The sequence below is a fragment of the Eptatretus burgeri genome, chromosome 8 (assembly GCF_056783735.1).
Source record: "Eptatretus burgeri isolate ZD-2024b chromosome 8, Ebu_testis_v1, whole genome shotgun sequence".
NCBI lineage: Eukaryota > Metazoa > Chordata > Myxini > Myxiniformes > Myxinidae > Eptatretus > Eptatretus burgeri.
This window is the reverse complement of record NC_140968.1, coordinates 72,010,559-72,031,362: the sequence shown is the minus strand read 5'-3', so window position 1 is coordinate 72,031,362 and position 20,804 is coordinate 72,010,559.

Sequence of the window (20,804 nt, the reverse complement as noted above, 5' to 3'; positions counted from 1 at the left end):
TGACCACCTAGCATATCATCATAACACAAGACAATTCTGGTGTCCAAACCAATCCATCTACCAACCATTGAGTCACTCTCACCCGCTCCCTTCCAAATTTCCCTTGTCCCAATTTCTAGCAATACTGAACCCTTGGGACAGTAAGCATCAAGGCACTTTACCCAGAGTGCAAGTCGTCGCAGGTTGGTCGGGTCTAAGAGTGTCATCCACCCCTTCTAAGTTTCTTCACACCCTTCCAATCTCCCTGGATTCCATACTTTCTTTTTTAAATTTGCCTATTATTCCAAGATATTGTAGATTAACATGGCTAATGTTTGGACACACTTGTAGACTTCAAGTATACTCTCTTTGTGGAGATGTCAAATAACCAGGTCAACCACAGGAAATGTGTCCATGAGCTTTCTTGTGAGAGGCAGCAGGATCGATGCCTGCATCCTCTTCCAGGATCCGGCAGACACAAATTTCTCTCATTCATTCCCAGAATCTGACCCTGGGCTGTTATAACGCTCGTCTGCTCGGCCACCTGCGATGAGAGTTGGAATGAGTTGAGATGTGTTTTGGCCTCGTGCAACTCTTCATGTTTCTCTTTCACCTTCCCTCTTCACATTGGTTACTTGCTCGCTCTTTCTTCTTAGCTCGAGTGAGCCCTAGTTGTGCTTTTTCGGTTTGCTGCATAAGCAGCCCATCTAATTCAGCTTGCAGGGTTAGTGTGTTCGCCTGCACATGCTCCCAGAAGCTGTGATCGCTGTCCAACTCGGCTTCGAGCTTACGCACTCTCTCCCGAAGAGAAAAGGACAATGAAGCTCTGAAGGTGTTGGATGAGGAAAGTGATCTTCCTGAAACATTTTTTACTGAACTTGGCACTCACTTCAGGAATTGCCTTGCTGTGAGTGCCAAGTTCAGGAAGAAGTTGCCAAAAATTACATACTGAGGGAAATTGCCCTTAATCCTGATCTGGTTAACACAGCACGCCCCCCCCTCCCATGTGGTAACAAGTAACACTTAAGCTCACAGTTTCCCTACTTCATTTACATCAAGATGTCTCCTACATGCCCACAGACCAAGCAACTCTCTGCAATCCTAACTTTGCTCTGAAATTCCTCCATCTACCCCCACAACCGTAACAATATGGTGGTACTTTTACCACGGGCTTCTGCTCGTTATTTTAAAAAAAAAACTATTCGAACTGGAACTGCCACTTTATAACTGCTGGCAGTGATGACCGGGTACCCACACATCTGCCTTTGATACAACATGGGACTTTCTGCAGATGACAGTCACAAAGTTTCGCTTTGATCGGGTAAGTGGTTCCAGAGAAAACAATATTTAATATTGTTCTTGAATCAAACATGGCTGCCAAACCATGTGACCTATCAATTAGAAATTAACAAACTTATATTCCCTACTCGTGGGCAATACGTTAGTGAAGTTTCCCCTTGATCTGATGAGCCGTTCTGGAGAAGAAGATGTTTGAAGGTTTACGGTAAATTGAAGATGGCCACCAAACCGTATGACCAATCAATAAGAAATTAACAAACTCGATAAAGGACCTCATGGGGAATGTGTGTGTAAAGTTTCGCCTCAATCTGTTCAGCCGTTCTGGAGAAGATGTTTGAAGGTTTATGGTAAATTGAAGATTGCCGCCAAACCGTATGACCGATCAATAAGAAATTCACAAACTTGATAAAGGACCTCATGAGGAATGTGTGTGTAAAGTTTCGCCTCAATCTGTTAGGCCGTTCTGGAGAAGAAGATTAAAAAAAAAAATCCCAAAACAAGATGGCTGCCGAACCAAGTGACCTATGACGTCATAATATATTTTTTTCTACGGTGAATTGTTGTGCAGATGAGGCTCAAGAAATTTCAGATTTTTCCAATGCAGCGTTGTACTTAACGAATTTTGACCGGCACACCTCTTGACCGATGACCTCACGAAAAATCACCCCTGTTCCCATTGAGGAGCTTATTCAAATGGATGAAGTGAAAACATTTTTACTCAAGAAAGTTTCAGAGATACAGAGGTCCAAAGTTTTTCGGTTTTTTCAAGATGGCGCCCATACCACGTGACCTATGACGTCACAATTACCACTTAAGTTTGCTATCAAAAACGATACATACTATGGTGAAAATTTCGTGTCGATCGGACTTACCGTTCCTGAGAAAATGATTTTTAAAGCGAAAGAACCCGCAAAATATAAATAATAAAAAATAAAAAATAAGGAAAAAAATCAACAGAAGAAAAACAATAGGGTTCCCTGTCAGAATGACAGGGTACCCTAATTACATATTTCGCCCTTGCAATTGCATGTTAAAAGTGCCTGGTGAGCAGAATACTGAAAAAAAAAATTTAAAAAGCACACACACACACACACACACGACATGCACAAAAGGCCTCTGGCATTCATACATCAATTTGAAAGTCTCATATTGTGGGGAAAATGTTAATTCAGGATCACATGGGGAACCATTTAGATTGATGTAAACTAATTAAAGGCAGTTAGTTTGAGTTTATTTATTGGAGTTCCATGAAATCCAGGGAAAGTAACTGATTGGGTGGATGAGGGAAGTGCAGTGGATGTTGTTACACCAGGACTTTTAGAATGCATTTCATAAGATACGACATACGAGGCTGTTAGCTAAGATTTGGGCTTGCAGAATGGCTGGTAGAGTATAGCTAACTGGATTGAAAACGAGCTTAATGATAGGAAGCAAAGAATGATAGTGGGAAGATGTCTGGATGGGAAGTTTCAGGAAGTGGGGTACCACAGGGATCAGCACTGAATCGTCATCTCTTATATAATGCAAACCGTGGTGTCTGCCCATGCATTTGTGCATCCACACATTTGGCTGGCTCCCGTTTCCAGCAGCCACTTCCCACGTTGCGTTTGAAAATCTCCGCACGCAGGCAAAGCTTAACATTCAACCAGAAGAAGAGCATTATATCAAACGAGATATTTTTTAAACATATCAATACAACATCGAATTACAGTTTGTTTAACAGTGTGTTACAACAAGACTTGGGCTGACAAGAAGATCTAAATATACGCACACTCACCTCTAAGCTGTCAAGCCTGGGTTTGAATCTCGACCCAGCTCTAAACTGTCATCCCGGTGTTTCACAGACTGGGTGAATCATCAATGTTTGTGCCGTCCCTCGGACGGACATTAAACTGGGTGTCCTGTTTATCGACGTTAGTAGGTCCGGAGGTTAAAGATCTATCAGGTGTCCTTCGCGAAGAGGGAGTGCTTGGGAATGGGGTTGTTTGGTGTGGAAGAGATCATGAGTAAAGATGTGGATAACCTGAGGAAGTGACGAACAGCTGTATTGAGGCCCTGAAGGGAGGAATGGGACTGAATAGACTGGGGAAGTTGGTTCCACAGGTGAGAGAAAAGAGGAACAAATAAGTGAAGGTGAGCAATGAGCCTGGATTTTGGGAGCTCAACAAGAGGAGAAACCCAGGAGGGACAGAGCCGAGAGACGGCAGAGGGTGCAAGACCAAAATGAGGTGCTGAAGTTAGATTAAGCTAAGTCATGCAATTCTATGCATAGGTTGCACTGATAAAAATCTTAAGTACTGTTGTTCTTCCATGGAATTCCATAAATACTGAGCTTCATGAACTATATTGGTGCTTGCTTCACATCACAATTGCTCCACAAGCTATTTCATCACATCATGGAACCCTAATGTAAGTAAAGCGTCCCGGCTGTTTTGTGTAAATATTCGTTACAGAGTTTTCTTTCGTCCCGAGGTGATATTTTTGATGAGCTGCCAGATTCATGGTCATTGTTTGTGTTGTCTATAATCTTTGACTCCATGATGATGTTCCTCGGGATTGATTAAAATTATCCAAATCACTTACAGTTAATTGTCATTTCTCGATGTAATTCCATTATAATTGTTGCAACAGGAAAGGTTGTGTCCCATAACTTTTGGGAGGATACTTTGCTTGTTATTGTGCTGCATTCTGTGCTGAAGTTTCCACTGGTTCAGTAACATGTAAATATTATTGTTGCTATTTCCTTTTTTCGAATAAACCTGACACATGTTTGAAACATACTCACCGGGTGTAGTGGTGTGCGCCTGTAATCCGGCTACTTGGAGGCTTGGGTTGGAGGATCGCTTGAGGACAGGAGCTCTGCACTGGGCCACGCTATGAGAGGGTGTAGGGCAGCCCGGAATCATGGTGAAACCCAATCCTTATCCCTGTGTCGTAAGAGGCGACCAGGGTTGCGACAGGAAGGGCATCCGGCGTAAAACCTATGCCAAATCAGTATGCGGATCATAACGGATGATCCGCTGTGGCGACCCCTAACGGGAGCAGCCGAAAGACGAACAACAACATGTTTGAAACATACTTGTGTGCTGTATTTACAATGTGAAGCAATTTTCAAAGAATGTTTTAAATTCGATTTTACTCAACAAATGTTTTTTGTTGTTGTTGTTAGTTTTTGAGAACATTGTTGTCTTTTTTTAGTTTGGAGGCTGCAAAACAACTCAGCCTATCATTCAAAGTGATTGCAGACTCAGAGTGTCTGTTTTGGACCAATGCTCTTTTTGATAAGTTGCAATCTCAGGCCATGTGTGTGAAATTTTTAACAGTCGCAATTGGAATGTAAGCAGTCGATTTGCTGCAAGGTTTGGCCGCACATGGGATACATTTATATTCAGAGAAAGATGTTTCTTTTTTTGTATACAGTGTTGAGGCTCGTGGAGGAGTTAGAACACAGAATGAATCAGGATGTGAAAAGAACAAAAAGGAGAGTAGAAGGAGGGGTGGAGGACATGCCAGCAGCAGGTTTGAGGGACAAAATAGAGGGAGACTTGGACAAATAAGGGATGTGGGGAAGAATGAGGGCAAGGGGAGGACACAGAGGGTGAACACGATGAATAAAGCCACAAAGTCTCAATCACAGAAGTGGAAGGAAAAACTGAAAGCATGAAAAGACTGGAAAGAGGTGCCATATTATCTGGAAGAAAGGAGTTTTTGGGGTAGTGGTGGTGAAAAGTGGTAAAACATTGCAATTATATGCTTATCATCTCCAAAGCATGATGAATATTTCAAAAAAAATTTGTCCACAAAAATATAATCAATAAATTGCACAAAATATAAAATGTAATCAATAAAATGTAATCAATAAATTGCACAAAAATGTAATAAATAGCACTCCACTGTTTAGCTGCTTTTCTCCATTCAATTTTAGTGTTTAATGGATTGAAATTTAAAAAACACCTTGAAATGTATATATATATATATATATATATATATATATATATATATATATATATATATATATATATATATATATATATATATATATATATATATATATATATATATATATGTCAATAAGGCTTCTGCTCTTGACATAAACACAAAATTAAAAAACCTCGAGTAAGTGCTTCTTTTTTTATTTATTTTTACATGCAGAAGCGACTGGATCCAATGAACATACTGCTATGTTTCAAGGGGAGTGGTGGAATGTAATTTCTTTAATAATTTGTGATCTCATTGTTTCATTTATCATTGATGTATATTTTGCCAAGCTTAGTCAGGATTGAAGTCACTAGCATGTCACTGCTATGCTTCTTTGATCTGGCCGTCACCTTATCGAGCTCTACCTCTTTAATCCAGAGTTAGAGACTTGAGTTGGCAACTCAGACTTGGGTCACAATTTTTGTGACTTGACATGGACTTGACGAATTTGACTTGAGACTCGGACTTGAGACTTGGTATCTGGGGACTTGTGACTTTCTTGCAACTTACATGTGACGAGTATATATTGACATTAACAATTTTCAGAAAATAATTCTTGAATAAACATTGAATTAAAACTGGGTTTAAAATAAATGGTAAATTATTTTCAGTCATCGGCGTGCACGGTTCGGTCAATGACGACATATACTTTGTACATGTATACTGTACATGTGCAAGGCGCCAGCACTAACATCTTCCGGATCTCATACTGTTCACCACTGAGGTTAAAGGGAGTATCCACTCTCCAGACAGCACAGAGCACATCATGTCGAAGTGGCAAGCACCAATCTTCCTAACGTAGGTTGCATAACTTTATTCCAATCATATCATCAAGAGCCGTGTCAAATCGGGGTAAGTTGTCCCCATGTACGTCCTGACCCGACAAAATGATTTTGTGATGATTTAAATGGCATTTGACTTGGATTATTTAAAATTCACCATTAATTATAAATTATATCATAACTTCGTCAATAATTGGAAATTATATCACAACTTCATCAATAATTGGAAATTATATCACAACTTCATCAATAATTGGAAATTATATCAACTTCACCAATAATTTGTAAATTATATCACTTCGATAATTGTTTGTAAATTATATCACGACTTTGCCAATAATTATAATTTTTATATCATGACTTCATCAATAATTGTAAATTATATAACAAGTGAAGACATTTCATTTTCTCCAGTATCCTGCCCTCATTCTGATTCAACAGTGTCCCACCCCCTTCCTGATTCCCAAGCATCCCACCCCCTTCCTGATTATACGTTTCATTTTAACGTACATAATATACATACAAGTAAATTATTAAAATCTCCTCTCCCGTTCCACATTGAATGCTTTGGTTCGATGTGTAAACTATTTAAAGATAAACTGAGGTTACCGACTAGTCTCATGTACATATGTTCAAGAAAGGTACACTAGATACAGTACGAGAAGTAAATTCAACGTAAGTCTATTTTTTGCTGAGAACAAAGCAAAAAAAAGGAAACTGTAATAAGTTGACAAATAAAAACTTGAATTAAACACCTTTTCAGAACCTACATTGCAATAAATGAAGTCGTGTGTATTAATTACTTGATCGCTTGTACTATAAGGTTTATAAGTAAATGTGGGACTTGACACAAGTTGAAGTCATACTACGGTGACATAAGACGTGACTTGAGACGTGCCCTCAAAAATGTGAGATTTGCTTGAGACTTGGCCAAAGTGACTTGTTGACATCTCTGATGTAATCCACCATTGATGAGTGTGGAGGAGTCTGAAATGGTTGCTGTTAGTAAAAGACAGTTTGACAGGGGATAGTCAGCAAATTTTGGTTACTACAATACATGGAAAGGGCGAATCAAAGGGGGAAAGAAATAACAATGTGGATGAAGGACACTCTCACAGCATCATACAATGAGGATGTGTATAAAACAGCAGCAATTGGAACAAATTTAGTTTGGAATAAAAAACTAGAAGGAATAGTCATAAACATACCAGTGCAATGCGGCAGTAAGCCAAGGATGTGAACAATGAGAATTTAGGAGAATTTATTAGTCTCGCCACAAAGGGGATGTGAGCCTATTGCAATGACCCTTTCTGTTTCTGTCAAAGAGTGTGTGTGTGTGTGTGTGTGTGTGTGTGTGTGTGTGTGTGTGTGTGTGTGTGTGTGTGTGTGTGTGTGTGTGTATGTGTGTGTGTGTGTGTGTGTGTGTATAAAAACCGCCATTGTTGCCCAGTTTTTGAGCCAACATGATGTTGACCTTGTGGCACTCAGTGAAATGCGTCTTGCTGACGAATCGCAGCTTACGAAGGTTGGAGCCGGGTACACATTCTATTGGATTGGGAAGCCAGAATTGCAGCCATGCCAGGCAGGAGTTGGCTTTGCAGTCCAGACATCACGTATGCAACATCTGGTGTGCCTTCTGAAGGAGATAAACAAAAAATTGATGACTGCACATTAAGTTCTAAAATGGGCACCATGCCACTGTCATCAGTGCCAATGTCCAAATGATGACCTATCCAGAGGATACAAAGGAGGAGTTCTATGATTGATTATAATTGCGGACAATAGCAATGGTTCCCTCAAGAGACAAAATGCTTCTCCTTTTTGACGTCAATGCTAGGGTTGGCCGAGATTTCACTGCATGGGACCATGCTGTAGGTCATCATGGTGTTGGGAAGCAAAACTTCGATGGAACACTTCTCCCGAGTCTGTGTGCTGCACATGAACTGGTTATCGACAACACCATCTTCCAACAGAAAACTAGCCTCAAAACGTCGTGGATGCACCCCAGATCCAAGCCCTGCCATATGCTTGAGTATGCCATTGCGCAGCAAAGGGATTGAGCAGACGTCCACCTCGTGCAAACAGTTCGTAGCTCAAAAGCCTGGTGTGGTCATCAGCTGGTCAAGGTCATGACTGCAGTCACCCTGCCCCCGAGAGTTCGTGCAAAGTTGTCGTCAAGAGCACCACACCTGGACGTGGACAAACTGAAGACTGATGAAAACATGGCACTACTGCAACAAAACATGAATGTCGAGCTCAAATCATTATCCAATTAGTGTGATTCACCTGCTGACATTGACATACAATAGCAGAAGCTGAAGGAAGCAACACAGAAAGCAGCTCTGATTACACTTGGCGAGAAAAGATGCCGGCACAAAGATTGGTTTGAGGATAATGACCCAGAAATCCATTCTATCCTGTCTCATCGACACAGCAAACATCTAGAATGGGTGAACGACAAAGACTGCCAGGCCAAGAAGGAATGCTATTGGCAGGTAAAATCAGTTGCCCAGGCTAGGATCGAATGGATGAAGGACACATGGTGGATTGATTGGGTCAAATGTCTGCAGGAGGAGGCAAACAATAAAAATTTTCAGGAATTTTACCAAGAACTCAAAGCGGTTCATGGCCCTGTCTGTTTGTTATTGCAGAGTCAACTAGAAGGGCATTCGTGGAGCGCATACCTCCACCACTCAATGCCTGATCCACAAGAACATATCCGGCCCAACACATTTTTCAAATATCATGCTACATGTAGTTTTTGACCCTCTCAATGGTGAAGAATCAAATTGACAATTAAATAATTCTTGTATCCGGAAAAGCATTCGGATCTTCACCAAAATCGAATCAATTAGTTTTTGACACACACCCAACCTGTCCACCAAGTTTCGTCCAAATCCGTCAACAACTTTTTGAGGTATCCTGTTATCTCTCAGTTTAGCCCTATCTCTCAAAGGTGAAGAATCACTTTAAAAAAATTATCACATCTGGATCCGGATTTGGAACTTCACAAAAATTTAATCAATTCTTCCTCGTCACACACCCAGCATGTCCACCAAGTTTTGTCTGAATCCATCCACAACTTTTTGAGATATCATGCACACAAACAGACAGACAGAAAGGGGTGAAAACATCACCTCCTTCACCTTCGGCGGTGGAGGTAATTATGAAGGATTCGTGACGAATGTTCAGGGAACCAAGTTTAAAAGTGTTTTCCAGATCACTGAGACCTGCTGATCAAAATGAGCTGGCATGACAACATAACCTCCTTCACCTTCGGCGGTGGAGGTAATTATGAAGGTTCATGACCAATGTTCAGGGAACGAAGTTTCAAAGTGTTTTCTAGATCACTGAGACCTGCTGATCAAAATGAGGAGGCATGACCTTTTTGAAAATCTGGGCATGGCTCACAGAGCACCTTTTTCAAAATGGCTTCCAGCGTCACACAATATCTTGCTTATTGCTAATCATCTAAAGTGATATACAAGCTTTTGTTGCTTCAAACTTGGTAGAACGGTGCAATTATGCAGCCGCCATTCGCAGTGCCGACGGAAACTCCTTAGTATAGGAGCCAACACTGATAGTACAGAGGTGAGCAGAGCATTTTGAGCAGGTCCTCAACTGCCCGTCCGACATCGCTAATACCTTCATTGATGAACTCCCGCAAAGGCCGATACTGGACAACCTCGGTGTCGACATTCAACTGGAGGAAGTCGAAAAGGCCATAAAAGCGCTGAAGAACGGAAAAGCCCCTAGAGCTAATGGCCTCCCTTCAGAAGTGTTCCAACACTGGGGAAGCCACCTGACAGGCAAACCTCACCACTTTTTCAGCACCATCTGGGAGAGAGAGAAGTTGTGCCACAGAACTTTAAGGATGCAATGATCTATAATCCATCTTTACAAAAGATAAGGTGACCGAACCGACTGCAACAATCACTGAGGCATATCATTGCTAAGCATCGCAGGCAAAAATCCTCGCACGAGTGATCATCAACAGAATCAACACACTAGCTAAAGAAGTGAAACCTGAAAGTCAGTGCGGCTTTAGAAAGAACCGGGGCATGGTCGACATAATTTTTGCTGTGCGCCAACTCCAGGGGAAATGTAGGGAACAGTACAAGGACCTCGACTTGGTCTTTACGGACCTGACAAAAGCTTGTGACTCGGTTAGTTGAACAGGACTGTGGAACCTGCTGGCCAGAATTGAATGCCCAGAAAAACTGGTGGAATATAATTCGATCATTTCATGACGGTATTATGGCTCATGTTGTGGACAGTGGACAAGAGTCGGCTGCCTTCAGTGTCGAGAACAGTCTCAAACAGGGATGTGTATTTGCACCTCTGCTTTTCGGTGTTGTGATTTTTACAATGATGCATGCCACCTGTAATGATTGTGACAATGGCATTAGCATTAACTATCAGAATGATGGCAGGATGTTCAATCTGCGCTGCCTTAAGGCCAAGACGAAGATTCAGCACATGCTGATCAGAGAGCTGTTATATGCCGATGACTGTGCACTTGTAGCACACAACAAAGCCAATGCCCAGGCCCTGATGGACTGTTTTGCTCATTCAGCAATGAAGTATGGTCTTACTGTTTCAATTAAAAAACCAAAGTGATGCTGCAGCCGAAACCCAGATTGCTGCACGCAATACCAACAGTCACTGTCGCATCCGAAAAGCTAATTTTGATGCTCAAATTCTGCTCCCAAGGCAGCACTGTTTCGAACGACTGCTTTGTCGATGCTGACATTATGGCCCGGATAGCAAAGGCGTCATCGGCCTTTGGGCGTCTTGGAGACAGATTGTGTAATATCCATGACATATCTCTCCACCAAAGTGTCAGTCTCCAAAGCCGCCATGTTGACAGTGCTGCTTTACAATTGTGAAACCAGGACACTTTACCGGCGACACGTCAAACAGCTAAATGCCTTCCACATGTGCTGCCTATGAAGGATTGCAGATGTGAAATGGTAGGATCGGGTGCCAAATACGGAGGTGCTGGAGCACTGTAATATATGAGGGATTGTGGCCTATATCATGGAAGCTCGCCTGCGTTGGGTCGGCCATGTCATCAGAACGGGTGATGCACGATTTCAAAAGCCCTTCCTCACGGTGAACTGACTGATGGGCTGAGGAACTTCGGTGCCTCCAATAAACGGTATGAAGATCAGTTGAAGGTCACTTTAAAACAATGCCAAATGTCAGAAACTGGGTTTGAGGCCCTCACCCTTGACAGGTCAAAATAGTGTGCTGAGTGCAAAGAGAGGGTGAATCGGTGCGAGCGTTCGCGGGTGGAAGAGGTGAAGTACCACAGAAGCTGACGGAAAAAACGGGTTGTTGCGCCAGGCAGCCACCGATGCGATCGATGCTCAATGGTGTGCAGCTCGGCCATCGGTTTGCTGAGCCACCAATGGGCGCATGATAGATGAGTCACAACTGTGACGACGATGCCAGCAAACAACGACTACATGGCATGGTGATGCAGCAAAGAATAACAACAGATTTGTAGTCGACGGCTGAACCGATAAGTGTGTGTGTGTGTGTGTGTGTGTGTGTGTGTGTGTGTGTGTGTGTGTGTGTGTGTGTGTGTGTGTGTGTGTGTGTGTGTGTGTGTGTGTGTGTGTGTGTGTGTGTGTGTGTGTGTCTTCGCTTTAAAAATGGTTTTCTCTGCAACCACTTGTCCGATTGATGCAAAACTTTGTCTCGGAAGGACTCCTCATGGAGAATATTTTGTTGCTCAATCTGATGTCATAGGTCACATCGTATGGCAGTCATATTGGATTAAAGGGAAAAATTTGGACAACATTTTCTTCAAAACCATTCAATGAAAAAAATTGAAACTTGGCATATGTCATCAACTTCCCACGGGTTAGATCGGTAATAACAATGACATAATCGGAGAGGTGATATTCCAGCCATAATTGGTTGAATTGAAATTATTTTCTAAAAAAAATCTGAAACTTTATATATCTGATCTATAACCCAATGCGAGTGAACAATAAAATTTATGATGTTCATAACCCAAGCCAAGAAACTATGTGACACAATACGGTGCATGGATGATATGGGTCTCTGAGCCATAATAGGAGCATGTTCAGTTAACGATGGTATTTTTTCAGAATGAACATGCGATACTAGATTATGTACTCTACGAGTGCCATTCTAGTTGTATACAGAGTCAAAGCTTATGGAAGACCAAGAACACTGAACGGATCAGACGCTACAGAGCAAAAGGAACAGTAGAGAGAGAGGTGGGGGGGGATGTCGTGTGTGTGTGTGTGTGTGTGCGTGTGTGTGTGTGTGTGTGTGTGTGTGTGTGTGTGTGTGTGTGTGTGTGTGTGTGTGTGTGTGTGTGTGTGTGTGTGTGTGTGTGTGTGTGTGTGTGTGTGTGTGTGTGTGTGTGTGTGTGTAAAAACCACCATCAGCGTGTGTGTGCCTCCTCCATAACTCCAAAGCCATAAAATCTAGCAGCCTGAAACTTTGCATACATACTAAGGGAACTCCAAGGAAGTGCATGAGTGAAAATTGGGTGTTTGAGTTATAGTCAGGTTCCTTGTGTCCATAATTTGACGTTCGTTGGAATTTTTTGGAGAGTAGATAACCCCAACATTTTTGGAAAACTTAAACAATACCTAAACAGAAAATCCATGTTTCACATTTTTTCAATGCATATAATGTGGTGAAATAGGTCGTTTTTGGGTAAAAACCCGTTTTTTTTTTATTTCAGCTCTGAAAATTCAAAATTAATCGCAAGCAAGCAACTGATGATGCATAATTGTTGACTAGAGGACAGTTCTTAATATAGAATACATATATCTGTATTTTGAGCAATGGTTGCCATGGAAACGGCTATCATTTTGTCAAATTACCGTTTATTTAATGTATTGCTTTCAAATCTTGAAACAAGTAATGCATGAATATAGTGATCAGTGAAATGTACTTGATGTCAAATATGAGTTTGTAGCCAATTGGCATCACTGTCTCTAATGTCACTCGTTATTGCCATCGTCATCATCACTATCGTGGTCATGCCGTTCAATGTTTGAGTCCTCGTCATTCTCACACGAAGTGCTGCACATGCAAAGATCAGTGCATGTTTAGTTCTTGGCCCTGCAGGAACATCTCTGTGATGAACATTCTGTCTTGCACTGGCCCCTTATCATCTCGATAATTGCCTTTGGTGCAGGGAGAATGTCTGTTGTTGTCGGTTTGAGTTGACCACTCGTGTCCTTGTGGAAGCCATTCTTTAATGGATCAAGAAATGTTTGCTGAGAAATTGCTGCTTGGCCCCAAACGTATGCCTGGATATGTACCCGCATGATATGCTGCCTCAGAGCACCGACAGTTGGTGGTAACTTGTCATTCTCAGCCATGTTCTTACAGAAGAGATGCCACCGAAGTTCAGGGATGCTGGAAATATTGACACCACTCGGACAATAACCTGAACAGACAAATCTTGCTAAAGTTATGTATCTGACAGTTCAAATCCTCTGACAGTTCAGCATCCTTACAGAGCATAGCAAAGGCATCTACCATGTCGTCATCGGCCTTCAAGTATCACTGGAACCACTTTGCCTTACCATGTCGAGCGAACTGCCCAGTATTATCGGCACCTGTGAATGCGTGGAAGGCTGGCAATGCCTGGGCCCTCTCCTCACCAAGGGCCTTCCAGATTGGCTCGATTGTGACAATGCGAGATGCCATTGAGATAGATGTGTGTCTTAGCAGGAGATGATAGTTTGCGATGGCAAGAACCAGAACATCCGTATCAGGTGAGAATATCGTCAGCTCAATATCTCCCGTGTGTTGCTGTGATGCAACTATTGCTTGCTGGATCATCAACGTATCGGCCTCCTCATGGTTATTCACCTCAAATTGGAGACCCCTGTTGCTCGACGTCCACCCAGATGCCGAAACGACTACCACCTTTGTTGAATCGCGGTTGTATTCGAGAGTTTTCTCTGCCAAGTACTCCGTCAGATCAGTTGGTTTGATCATGGGACAGAAATCGACGCGTGGTGATGTGTTTCATACTGGTATCATCCTTGACCTGATATTTGACTGGTGCCTTCCCTTGAGGTCGTTTGTCTCTGGTTGTGCTCTTGAGGGAATCTTGCTTGTATGTATCAAAAACAATAATTACATGGTCGAAGCCTCTGGTCAGACTCATCACCCTATCATTGAAAACATTCACTGAGGTCCTTCACTGTCACGACCATTGCTGGTTTCTTGGTCATTTTCTGGACAACTACCATTCCATCCACGACTGCGACCTTCGTGTTAGTACTGCCATCAATTAAAGCATCAGCGGGTGCTGGTTCCATGTGTGTGGCATCAAGCTCATATTCTGGTAAAGACGGTTCCTTGTTGGCAAACTTCTCCAAGTTGTGGATTAGCTTCGACTTGTCGGTGCATGACAGTAAGCTACCGTTTGGTGCAAACAGGGCCCTCGGTGTCACAGTGAATTCAAAGTTGCCAATTGCATCCTTCTGGTCGACGTCCCTGCTGGATCTGGAGAGTACCATCAGTCTACCATACAAATCCTTGGTTTCTTTTAGATCTACTGTCTTGTCCCTGATCTTGATTGCTCGTGTTGTATTGCCAGACATGTACATTCTGTTCTTCTCCTTCTTCACTGGTGCCCATAGGCTGACATCACCATTGATCCGTTTAGCAACAAAATCTTCAGAGAGATTCTGTCCCGTTTCATTAATGTTCAGTATCTGTGGTACAAATTCTTTTGGCACATAAGTGTGGGTGACCACATTGAAGAGCTGGTTACCGTCAACTTCAAATGGATTTTCATGACTAAGTATGGCAGCCTTGATTCGGTAAATTGCATTGTGTTCACGCTTGACGACACTTGGAGACAGGCCATGGTGCTCAGTGATCTCACTTTCTTTCAGACCAAACTGTCCCTAAAACTCGCAAGACAGGCGTGACAGTTCAGGTGCAGCCAAGAAGAATCGCTGTCTGCCATTTGCATTATTTGATATGCCAATCAGACCAGAGTGAACCTTCAGCAACCCGTTCAGATGTTCAACAGCGTGGTCTGCTCCGATCGATACAAATGGGATGGTATTCTTGGTGACCGAAATATTGCCTGCCTCGAGCTCCCTCCAGGTCTCTGGATGGCTGGTCTTCAGCGCATACATGTCAGATATGTACCTTGGCCAGAGCCGCTTGTACTTGATTCTCTCCATGGCAAAAAATATCTTGCCGAGTTCTTCACCGGCTTGAAGATGAAGGTTTAAGTCGGCATTCCGAGATGCTGCAACAAAATGCAGAAATGCCTCTACTCTGTGGAGATAGTTCATCATGGCCTTGAACATTGCATTCTTTGAGCGGCTGGCCTCCCATTCCTAAAGTCTCTCAAACAAGTTCTCATTGATGATGACTTGGAGCAGACAGTTGCTGGCTTGCTGCACTGATTTAGCTTTCAGTGCTTTGTCATGTTCTTCACAAGCAGTTTGAACTGTATCCGTTGCAACAACGCAGACTTCCTTGAGATGCAGATTGTCTTTGAAGAATTCTTCTATTGCCATTTCAGAGAGTGCCACATACGAGTATATGTGAGCTTGAAGTGAGCGTTTGTAATGGCTGCATTTCAGAATCTGTCTTGTGGTTGCAGATCCATACACATCGGCTTCTATCCAAGCATCGTCTATGCCAGAGTTATCTATGGATGCACCCAGACCTCTCAGTGCAGCCATGATGACATGTATCTCTCCCAATCTGGGAACGATTATGCCTTTTAAGTCAGGCCGAGCATCCAGTAGCTGAATTACCTTCTCATAGAGGGCCAAGTCACAGGAAATGACAGTCAGGTGATCTTTCCCAACAGCAAGCTCTTTCAATCTGCGACATTGTTCTAACACAGTCATTAGCGTTGACCACTAATGTGCTACCTCAGGCATCAGAGGCAGAGCTCCGATCTGCATCACCGACAACGGGCATGTTGGAAGGAGAGAGTTGTAGCCAGCCCAACAAGGGAGTTTTGTAAGATTCCTTTCTGTGTTTGTTCTGCAGAGAGCCAACGCTAAGACCCATCCCAGGTGTGTCAGCTGGTAGTGTTTGTCAACCCCCGTCTTATTGACTGTGAACTCAACCATACCTTCTCTCGAGGACGATGACCCTGTAGCCGGTTTTGGCTTGTTACATGGTATTATTTCTGTATAATGCAGAGTAACAGTCAAGTTTGTTGCTTCTGTGATCTGTACAAGGGGTGCTATCGTCTCACCAGCACCATCTGCCTTCTGAAACACTACTATAATGGTTCCATGAGTTGTGCCTTTGCCATTAGGAGTATCCTCAGCGTCGCGACATGGCTTCACCTATGTTCCCTACAAGATCACACTTACAATATATCAAACTACAAAAACTTAAAATCAAACGTTTTACTACTGAAGGTGCCGAAACCTTCTGATATTGAACAACAGACACACCAATGTTTCATTGCACAGATGGCCGTTTCCATGGCAATCAACTGTTCCAATACTTGAAAATCATAATACTTATGTGTAAGTTAGTCATGGTCACTATATTGTGACGTCCACGGGACTTGAACAGTCCCGCCAACGTAGAATGAGCCGAAACGATGGAGGCGATTTATTTGTTTATAACCCAAACATGGCGGTTCTAATCGCTCTACCGCAAACGGGACGAGGAAGGTGGCACGAGTCACTTTTCACTGAGTTGATGATGTTTATTCCTTTTTTATTTTTACCAGAAATAACAAGACTCGGCAAGAAGAGGGATCCGGGGCGATTCGACGGGATGGTGTGGGATCGGGCGTGGGGAAAAACACAGACAATTCCAATGAATATACAGTTCTCAATCCCCCTAAGGCGCCAAGCAGACACACACACACAAAACGTAGCTATCTCTGGTGGTCAGGCTGGACCGTGGTGTGGACGCAACTGTCCCTGGATCGGCGCCGGACGAGCCGGCCTTGCTCTCGCCAGGGGGGGGGGGGGGGCAGGAGAAACCGCGGTGCTGTCGACCTCCTGGTCCTGGCCCAAGTCCGCCCACAGCCGCCAGGGAACCAGCTCCCACGCCAAGCCGCGAGCAGGAGAGGGAGGCAGGTCCACCCGCCGCCCGACCCCGTATTCCGAGTCAGCAGAACCCTAGAGCCAACCAAAGCGAGGCACGAGGCTCGGCAAGGCTCCCAGGCACGATCAAGAGCACGATCAAGAGCACGATCGACTCAGCACAGCAACCAGGACGCTCTCTGCCGCCACAGGTTCCACACCAAAAAAACACGAGCGTTCTGGTTGTAATCTTCTTCTTCTTCCTTTTCGACCCCGAACAGAACCTTTTTATCCTTCGTCCTCGTCACTCCCAATCGAGTCGTTTATTGGCCCACTGCCATCGCCTTCCGCCAATCGTGATCACGGGGCGGAGCCATCCGCTGAACTGTCCTGTGACGTCACGGCCAGTCTTCAGAGAATACCAAAAGGGGTTTACGCAGACACACTTACCCTATCCCGTGTCCCTATCTAATTACGTGACAATTATCATCTCCCCCTTGAAGAAATGAACATTTACTAGATAACTTATCACCACTGAATTACTACTTATTACATTGAGATCCTGGTAAACTCGAACAGCATGGCATACCTAATTAAACATCCTGATTACCCTTTGAATGCATACCACCCCCCCCCCCTCAAACGTAACAATATTTAACAATTATTTAGGCCATCCGATGGAAAACATAATTTTAAAATATATGTATTAAAAAATGGCAATTCCACTCCAAAAATGTTGTTTCCATGGCAACCGACAGTCAAAATGCAACATTTTATTACCTTATAAAATCCATTGTTAGCCATTTAACAGTAATCCATCATCAGTTGGTTATTTTGTATTGTTTCAGATTTTTTTTAAATTGGAATTCAAAAAAAGCGTTTTTCACCCCAAAACGACCTTTCCAAAAGTTGAAAAAATGTGAAACATCTTTTTTTTATTTAAATAGATTTTAAACTTCTCAAAAATCTATGTTTGCTACTCTCCAAAAAATTCCAACGAAATTACACAAGGAACCTGACTTAATTAAAACAGTCCTTTTGAAGATAATTAACGGCTTTATATAATTATATCTTTTATCAGGTGCTCCCCGGCCACCTTGCTCTCTTGGGGTCTGAAGGCAGGCGTATCCTGGGTTACCTAATTGTGGTCTGAAGCCGCCATGTTTTTTGGCCTGCTCAACCATGCTTTGACTTGGAACAGGCTGCAATGATTTCTTAACGATAGTTTTTTTCACTTCCCTCACTTGTATTATAGAATGCCTGTTTATCATAGCTACAATTTTCTGGGTACATTGCAATGCTTATAAACGCCCAGAGACGCCAGTGTTTGTGGCTTTATTTCATTGCTGCACATGCAATAACCTCGGGAATCTCTTAAACTAAGCCGAATTACAAAAATAAGCTCCAGATTCAAACTTAGCAGCAGTTCTGACGCTAAAAGAATGTTCATTTTTCCAGTTCGGACATTGATTGGGCGTTTCGGGGTGCATGGTTTTATCGACGGCAATTGATAATCGCTTGCCAAGCCAGGCGTTCTGTTGGAGTGTTAGCTTGAGTGCTTAAGCCACATACCAAGCACCCTACAGTCGATGGAGGTAAAGTTCGTGTCCCGATTTGGAATGTACCTTCGACAGGTACAGTTTGTGTCCCGATTTGGAATGTACCTTCAACAGGTACAGTTTGTGTCCCAGTCGGGATGTACAAGTGACAGTTACAAGGTAGAGGTATGTATACAGAACACACGGAAGTGGTACAAATGGGTAGATTTGGATTTGTAGATTCTCCGCGGGTATGTGGGCACGCCATACCTGTTACAGGTGCCGTGGTAGCAAAGTTTCATCCCGTATCTTATGGAGGTTCTATCAAGTTTTCCTTTGTCTTCGCACCTGCTTCTTAAGCATTTGGTTTCGGATTTGCTTTACAAAGGTTATATGTTCCTCTTTGTGAGTTTCAAAGTGAAATATATTTGATAACGCCCGATTTCTGAGCCGGTTACCGTATGAACGCGTTTTTTTAATTACCGAGCCAAACTTTTTTCCACCAATCACACGCAGCTGTTTATATAAAGATTGATGTTTGCAAACATCTCCCTGAAAAGTCTAGATAAATGCAACATCATTTTTCTGTGAAAGCTACTCAAGGTATTTGTGTTGTATAGAGTACGTACTCTAGTCGGGAATCACACTGACTTTCACCAGCCGATTCCCGAAAAGGTGCCGATATTGGTCAGGTACTAATATGGGTGTGTGCATGTGTGCGTGTTTCATTTTTTTTAAAATGCAATGTTGAGGCTCATATAAGAGCGAACACACAGAATGTATAACAAGGAGAACAGGAGACAAGAGGGGTGGGAGAGGGAAGCACAAAACAGTGGGGAACAGAGACATGAGGAGATCTGTGGAAGGAAAAGGAATGGGGTGGGGTACATGGGGTAAACACGATGGACACTACAGGGACTTTCAGGAAGGAAAGCAGGAAATTTGAAGGAGGTGGGTTTGCGGTGGATTAACGGGGGTAGAAAAGATCATGGTTTTGGATAGGGGAAGATAAGAGATGGTAGTGAACAGCTGTTTTGAAGACCTGGAGGGGAGAGTGGGATTGAGGAGATTGTGGGAGTTTGTTCCAAAGGCAGGAGAAAAGAAGAATGAAAGAATGAAGGTGAGCAGTGATTCTTGGTTTTGGTGGTTTTACCAGAAGGGGGTTGATGGCGGACCTTGAGCGCCCTGCGGAAATATGGGGGGGAGGGGGATAGATCACAGCCAGAGTGGGGGGCGGGGGGACGAAGTCATAGAGGAGACGGCAGAAGACAGAAAGACCACCGACCTATTTGCGGTGAGCGAGTGAGGGAGCCAAAGACTCTGCCTCATCGCGGGAGATACCAGTGATCCTAAATGCCTTAGTTTCCACAACGTAAAGCCGAGAAAGGTGAGAGGCAGGAGCACTAGCCCAGAGGGGAGAGCAGTACTCCATCAGGCTACGGATGAAAGCTTTGTACGTGGTCAGGAGCTCAGGTGTACCAAGGAAGGGCTTTATATGACGGAGGATGCTCAGTCGGCCATTGGCTTTTGAGGCGAGCTTGGAAATGTGGCTTTACCAGGAAAGATCTTGCCAGGCAGTGAGACCCAGAACCTTGAATGAAAGATTTCTTCAAGAGGATTGTTGAGAAAGTAGATGGGTAGGGGGGGGGGATTCCGGACGGTCCTTTCAGAGAGACATAGTTAGAGTGCGAGATTTGTCAGGATTGAAAGACATGTTCCAAGTGTTGGACCAGTTTGTGATTTTATTAAGATCTGCAGAGAGTGAAGAGGCTGCTGTTTGCTGATGAGCGATGTCAGATGGTGTGGAAGAGGGTGGAGTCATCAGCAAAGAGATAAAGAGGATTTTCCAGAGAATCAGAGAGATCATTGATGATAACCAGAAAAAGCACAGGACCCAGAACACTGCATTGAGGAACTCCAGCCCTGGACAGGAAGAGGGGATGGGAGAATTCCATTGAGGGCCACACATTGACTGTGACAGGAGAGGAGCTCTGCGAGCCATGAGTGGAGATTGCCTTGGATACCATAGGAAAAGAGTTTGGTGAGTAGGGCGGGGTGAAAGACCATATCGAAAGCTCACGATGGGAGATGGCTCTGATTTCATATTTGACATTGAGGATCTCCATCCATTGTTGGGAAAGGAGGAACAGCAAGTCTAGAATAGAGGGACCTGGTCTGAATCCAAATTGATAATC